The following is an 8,306-nucleotide window of genomic DNA, read 5'->3' as shown; positions in this document are numbered from 1 at the left end:
ATCTGCTGATGTTGCAGTCCATGTCCAGGAGTTCTTGGTCGGTAAAGGTGGATAAGGGCCTCTTTCAGTGGGGTAATTGACCTTGCTATTAACCTCAGGCCACATCCGCTCAACCGTATGATTCTATACAACAAACAAATATGAATATGTGTTTATGGAGCATAGTAAGGGGTGAAAATATTATAGAGACCTTTTGGAGTAAATAAAATGTAGCTTTAATTTTACACTTTTTAAACCAAGGGATTTTGTTGAATTGTAGCTTGGATATTTGTTCTTGGTTGTAAGTTGACTGGATAAAAGCATCAATTAAATTACTAAATGTAACTAAGGCGCAGTCCACAACAACTACATGTGTGAATGTTTTTGAAATGTCTGCATACTCCTTTCTTTTTATTTTTTATTTTTTATTTTTTTACCTTTGTTGACGTGCTTTGGTAGTATGGTGGTTTGTCCTTACAATGTCTGTGGGACGCAAGAATTTCCTGAATGAAGAGTGTCAAGTAGAATTCCTTGCCGTGGTCAACACGCACCTGATCCCACATTCCATAGTTTACCACAGCAGACCTTGAATTGTAAAGACATGAAAGAGATCAGAGTTGACAGCTGTATTTACAGTAAAAACATCCTTGGGGATAAGGTTTATATAGGGTAGCTACGTTTTACATAGGTTGATTGATTGTAAGTAGGTTTAAAACTACAGCCAATATTACCATGAAAATGGGGGAAATGCAAAGTGTGGGTAGAGAACATGTATTTTTTAGCACTATTTTAGGTTGCCTAATTAGTATAGGCTACATTTGAGCAAAACTGCATTACATTAATGAATGTGAATGGAAAAAATTGCCTACCTGTAAACGTACTCATAAATAATGAGGTTATTCTTTACAGGGATTGTTGCATGTGCCACTACTTTGCCTAGAATATCCATCTATGGCAATCACATGTGTCACACCAAATATTGCAAATTCTCGTTTTGGTCTAAATGGAGTCTATGCCCCATATAGGCAGCATAGTATGGCACTGGATTGAAGTTCCGCAGGCCCTGTTATATGAAATGTATGACAACGTGTTAAAGGATTTGCCTATACAGACTACCATACAGATCTACAGATGGTAGAACAACCAAAATGGGTACTACCGCCGCGCGTACCGCCGCTCCGCAGGCCGCGGCGTTAACTGCAAGTCAGTCGCGTGTTAAATTCATTCGCGAACCTACCGCCAGGTGGCGCAAAGGGGCGGATTGCGAACTGAATGTAATTGTAAAATGAAGATAAAAGGAGGAGGTAATGTAATATCATTCAACACAATAACATTATGATATATAACATGGTACCGAAATCTTTAAAAACCATTAAAAAATGTCATGTACAGTGAGGTTAATTTCAAAATGTAGGATAGTCTAAGGACTACAGTCTACTCATCAAAAATTAAAAGAAAGACCTTTCCACCAAAGGATCTTATGCTTGCTATGTTATTTAAACAGTCATTAAATATAAGGCCTATATATATGGATAAAAAGCTAAATGTTTTCATTTTGAGTCCATTCTTGTTTGAAATAAATCCTTCAGGTTCCATTTGCAGATCGAAATGAGAACGGTCCAGCATTTAGCAATAATTATTATTAATTCTGTTATTATTCTTGATTTTTTTCAAACTGTTAACACTTTTGCATTTTGACATTATGCCTTCTACACTCTGTGACCAAAAATGGAGTACTTGCTGTTTTCAGAGCTGTTTGATTATTGCGCTGGGGTGCCTCGCGCACATTCATTGGAAACGTTGAAGTGAAATGTGTGCACAAAGTCATTTTAAGTATTCCAATGAAAATAAAAAAATAAAAAACCCTGGACAGCTAGATTAGCCCAGAACTGTTGCCTAAGTATAATAAGAAGTTATAATTCTGTTACCCACAGTAACACAAATTTTTTATGTAGTAAAATGCTTTAAAAGCGTTTAACAGAGATGTGCTCGAGGGTATTTAAAGGGGCGACCACCACGTAAGATTTTTTAGTTTACTAGTCCTTCATTGCGCACATTAGTTCGAAAACGAATACAGCCGGATGTTATTATCTTAAATTTAAAACTATTAATCCCAAATGGAATGAACTACCCTACTAAAGAAGTATTCTGTGCTCAGCAATGCATTAAGTTTGCCCCAAAGCACAGGCATGAAAGCTGCGCCATTAAATTGTAAAATTTACAGGATAAATTTTAATTCCAGTTTACTTACATGACTAATACACAAATATTTTTTGAGTCCCGTGCGTACCCCCTGCAAGTCACTGGAAATTCACCAGTGCTGGACTCTTCCCCCATGTCCACGCGCATTTTAAAGAGAAATACAACCTCACAGATTACATAATCCGGCTCTTCGTCGTTCTTGAAATGATGAGTGTTAAAAGATCATTTTCAAGCTTTTCTGTAGATATATTGCTCAGTGCTATGTGAGACACCACATTTGTAAGTTAAATTGTCAGTATCAGGAAACAAATACAAGTGATCGTATGGGCGGCCGCCCCTCAACCTGTCCTGCTCATGCCGCATTAATAATTTTCGCCCAAACACACTTAAAGTTTATTGAAATAGTTATTCACATTTGGCATAGGACATTACAAACGTAAATTATTTGTTTACATGCAACCATATCCAAAAATAAATACAACAAGATTTGTATTATGTGAAGATTAATTAACAAACATAAGATAATTGTAGGACCGATGCACACAATAAGCATCACTCGCGCCGGAGCAAATCGTTGCGCTGAAAGACCATTTTACATACCTGCCCATTTTAAAAGGCGTGGGGCCTCTGCGAATTTCTTTGTTTACTCTAAAGTACTATGATAGCCCAAGTGAACGGACGGCATCAATTTAGAAAGCACTGGACTCATCGACGCATGTTGTCTATTAACGGACAACTTACACTGGTTTTTTTTTTTTGTTTACATCATTGCCCGTTTGGTGCTGAATTAAATCGAAGCAGAGATTGGAGTTTTAAAAACTAATCGTGGGGGACCGTGTTGTCATTACCATCCGTCCATTATTACTAGAATTTCAATGACTTTAGCTAAAATCGTGCCAGTGTCTTGCAAATTATTTCGCTTTCATGGTTCTCCTAATCAGGCTACCTAATAATGGGCGAGGGGAAAGAACAGGCTTATCCGGACAGTGACAACACGTTTCACTAAATAAAGAAATAAAAATTTTGATACAAATCAAAGACACCAATCATCTTAATCAGCTTGATCCAGACAAGTAACTCATATCTTGTCACCAATGAAGTTCGTCTAGACAAACACTATTATAACGGGACAGGTAAACTAAATAACTCAGAATGCATGTGGTTTATTAATATATTTTTTTTTTTTTTTTGTTTTTTGTTCTTGGTTTGCTATAACACAAAAAGGAAGGAATTTTAAAATTTAGTAATCTACAATATCGAGGCCAGAAGATATGAGAATATTGACATTTTTGATATAATATACACTGTATTGACGAGCGCTTACTAGACCATAGGCTACCACTGTGGCACACTGCTCTGGATGCCAAAGGAAACCACAAGTAATTGTGGCCCATTAAGGTTTTATAACACAGCATTGTTGCATATAGATAAATAATAATGCACACCTATCTAAATGTAGCCCTCAGTCTGAAAACTATACCGTGTTGTTTTAGTTAATGTGTAGTTATAGAGCGAATACAGTCATACAGCCAGCAGGCTCAGCGCCTGAGGCATTATCCTGCTTTGACCCTCGTTTATAAGAGAAATGCATCATTACACTTCATATACTTCCACAATTACGTTATCTGTCTGTGAATATGTAAACGTTACTTTAACTATTATGTTGGGCTCTTCTGTCTTCCAGATTTTCCCACCTGAACTGGCGAGACACAAACTGTTATATTCACGTCGATCAGACGAGCGGCCAAAGAACTTGACATTCTATTTGCGTAGAAAAGTGTGCTATACCATTGCTGAACTTGTTTGAAAATTTGTGATTAAATGCGTGGGCCACTCAGCGTGTCACACGCAAACAGCTGCAAACGCACCGGTGCAGATTGCCGGCCCAGCGCTACTGCGGGCCGGGCCGGATATAGGCGGCCGGGCTGGCTCTCGGAGTCTCGGTGGCCCCAACGTAGACTCGGCACCGAGCGTCGGTTAGAAACAAGCAACGTTTGGCGGTCCAACCTAGCTATAGTCCTCGTGCAAGTTTTACTCATAAACCATTTCAAACAGCATGTTGAGGAGCTATTGTCTTGCGTGTGCAACACATATCACAGCATGCACTTACACACGTGGGCACCTTAGACATACAGCTCCACACGCCATATTACATAAAACACAAAAATCTATTACATGTTGTGAACTCACTAGCCAAAAGGTTGCTTGGTTGCAGGACGCGGCACAAGCCAGAGTGCATGTAGGATAGTGGCAAGGGGCGTATTCCCTTTAATTACGGGCTTATTGTCATTGCATATTAGTCAAATGGCATCAAAATATAATTACCTTGCAGTAACCTCATTTTGATGGGTAGGGTATCGCCAACTTGTCCTGAGTCCCAGGGCACCGACACCAACACGATTTTCTGCAGGCAAACAATCCCTTGTGGGGCCAGGTCAGGGTAACCAGTCATAACACTTTGCTTGGTTGTTGAGGTCCTTTTTGACCACATGTTCGGACCACAATACTCTACACAAATTGTTCAAGGTGTGTAACGATGATTAAGGGAACTTGTGCAAATTATAAGAACATCATCCGAGTGTGGCTTAAAAAACAACTTACCTGCTCGACAATTGCTGACGGTGACGCCCCAAACTGGGACGCAATTTCCAGATGGGGCCTGTGCATCAGCTCACTATGCGCGCTAGTTAGAAGGTCCGTGAACATTACAAAAATCGTCAAAACACCTCATAACAGGATGCGCAGCACGAGGCTCGCACAGGCTGCCAGACCAATGTCTCCGGAAGGTGCACTGTGGCAATATCTCTGGCAACATGTCGACGAGAATTGTCTGCGGAATCTGCCATCAAATATGCCAGGTCATCCAGATGAGCATATCAAAAAAGAAAAAATCAAAAGCAATTTACCAACCCGCCCAAAGAGTAGTACTTCCAGGGCAACCAAAACATTGGTCAAAAATAGACCGCAAACACGTTTTGTTGTTCGCAGAATTGCATTTTTTTATTATTATTATTTTTTCCTTTTTGTTCGAATGGTTCAGTATTTTTGAGTGTAGACGCCAATTGCATCCCTAAAACAGATGAAAACGATGAACATTCACTTCCATTTAACAAGTGATACAGAAGTGTAAAAAATTCATATTTCGCATTCTTTTTCGTTTCCAATGTGATTCTCCAAAATAGAATAATGATCCTGACCCCATGGCGCGTAATGACAAAACAAAAAGTACACAGATGCCCAACCCAAACCTCCATTTCACAGTGATAGTTTCAACAATCATATGGGAATCAAACAGAAATCTTCGTACTTTGGTTCACACTCATATTTTCCAACAATCCAAAGTTCAAAAATGGAAAAGAAAAAAACACCAGTGAAACAAAAACAAAACACAAGCTTAGTGGTTAGTTCCACTATATTTCTTTCCATCAATTTTGTATAGTCCAGTCATTGAGAATATAACTGGAGAAAAAGGAAAAAATGAAAACAAAGGTTGCCTCTGAAGTAGCAGTTTCACTGATGCATGTAACCTCAGCCGATTCACATACTACTATGAGATCCCACTCGCACTTGTCAGCATCAGAGGCTTGCATCGCTCTAAAGCTGGTGTCCCCGGAGGTGCGCAGCACGCACACTCAAAAAGATCGCCCGGCCAACTACGTAGCGATTCCACCCTGCCCAAAACCGACGAGGTCTCCATAAGGCAGTGAAAAGCGTTTTGGACGCGCTTCAGGTGAACCGCATCTCGCTGCTAATTACTGCTGCGCTATCCTGCAGCTCCACACTAAAATACACATTTTCCCCCAGTCCAGACTAATTGATGTTCACTCCTCCACTGGCCATAACATAACAAATGAAAAAAGCCTTGTTACGTTTTTTTGTGTTTTTTTTTTCGTTTTTTTCATATTGCCACACTCGCCCCCACTTGAGGTCAACAACCCAAGGTTGTTAAATAGTTTTTGAACCTGAATAATTAAAAATCCCAAGAATTCGTCATGCCGCTTCCGGGGAATCTTGGAATATTTACAGATTAGTTCATTTCCCTTTCCTACTGGGACCCTCCAAACTTTTTTTCGGACGGTGGGATAGCACCGTTTCCCAGAGTACTGACATGTAGCAGTGCGAACATCTTTCTACCCAGTGGGAGTCCAACGCCACCTGATAATTCACTGGTCCCAGCTGCTTTATATACACAGTACGGACCATTGTCCATCTTTGTGCAATTTTTTGCAAGGAAGTGGTATTGTGCACTGGATTGGCCGGCAAATGCTTTTAACCAGACAAAGGTCTGTTTCATTAACGGAAGCTTCACGCCGCGTTTTATTGTAGCTCCAACGGTTGTCTTATTCTTGAACTTTTTATAGCCCTCTTTTGCTTTTGATTGAAGTTGAGATAAATGATTTACACATCATAAGGGGGTAAAATCAGCAGTGAGTGCACATCCTTAGCCTTGCAACAGGTTTGTCCATTGGACCTTGCAATTTCCTTCCTAGGTGGAGTTTGCTGGTGTCATTGCCAATGGTTTCCTGAGCCGCTGAATTGACTGGCAAAATCATAGTTCAGGTAAGTAGTGATCCCATTTTTTCTGATGTCTTTTACGGTAAGCAGCAATCAGGTACTTTAAAGTACGATTCACTCTTTCGGTCATATTTGTTTGCGGATGGTAGGTGGTCGTCAAGTTTTTGTGTGACACACCAGTTTACCACATACCTCCTTAAATATGGCAGACAGGAACTGGGTGCCTCTATCAGACAGGATAAAGTCAGGGGACACCCCATTGTGGTCAGATCTCTCTCTGTAAAATCGCTGCAATGGTTTGTGCACTGGCATTCCGCATGGGAAATAGCTCCACCCAGTGAGAAAAATAGTCCACAAAGATAAGCAGGTACTCGTTCTGCACAGTAAAAAATCCAGAGTGAAATTAACTCTTGCTGGGAGTACATGTGAGCACCACACTCAAAAGGGTGAAAGTGTTAAAAGAGAAGTGTTTAAATAACACGGAAGCGAGTTAAAGTTAATGAGATAATTAAGTGATTAATTGAGTGATGAGACCATTATTGATGAGACCTGATTTTGTTAACGAGCAGAATCAACAAAGACGGGGAAAATCACTATTTTAATGTCACCATTATAGTGGGCCAATGTTTGCTTGTAGTTGGGCTCTTGACCTTAATATTTTAAGTGAGATTTTGCTTGGCTGTTTGTATATGGAGTTTATAAAACAAACAGACGGCAAACAAAAAATAGTGGTTTTCCTGAAATCACTGAGTTAAACTTCATTATGTGATTATTCCGACTACGGCCGAATGATTCTTCAGCATAGGATTACCAGCATTTTAAATACAATCTGTGGGAGAATTTCTTAAAAGTTGTTTGTTCAAACATCTTCAAAACAGTCTTTCATTTAGACATGCAAACATCAAGAATCAATCTGTGACCTCAAACGACGGTGACAATCAAAAAAGCATGTTGCAGGAGACTTGTGTTGCAGTGCATTCTGGGTGCCACCTATCAAAAATTCATCCATGGCTACCATAATGCATTGTGGCATGAATAAATTATTACCTGAATGTCTTAGTAATTTCACTTATGTTTTAGGCTTTAAATTTAAAGTTTGGTGATTCAGGTCAAATTAATTACTATGTAAAAACATAACTAATATCACATAATCATGTTTTATTTTTGCTCGTCTCTCTATTACAACTGAGTTATAAAGCCAAACCAAATCTAATTTTACAAAACGTAAGGGTCAAGAGCACAACTAAGTGAGCAAACACCTGAGCCATGTCTATAATGGTGACACTATATTTTTTTTGTTTTTTTGTCTTTGTTGATTCTGCTTGTTAACATCAGGGCTCGTCGTCAATAATGGTCAATCATCACTCAGTTAATCACTTAATTATCTCATTAACTTTAACTCTGATTCAGTGTTAATTTAACACTTCATATTTTAACACTTTCACACTCTTGAGTGTGGTCTCACATGTACTCCCAGCAGAGTTGATTTCACTCTGGATTTTTTTGCTGTGTGGTGGGTACTTCGGGGAATTGGTCCCATGTGTCAACGCCTAACATTTTCGTTGGGACTTGTGATGTACTAACTTAATTGATAGTCTTCCATCATATTT

This window comes from Cyprinus carpio, chromosome B14 (genome assembly GCF_018340385.1).
Source record: "Cyprinus carpio isolate SPL01 chromosome B14, ASM1834038v1, whole genome shotgun sequence".
Taxonomy (NCBI): Eukaryota; Metazoa; Chordata; class Actinopteri; order Cypriniformes; family Cyprinidae; genus Cyprinus; species Cyprinus carpio.
This window is presented reverse-complemented; position numbering follows the sequence as displayed.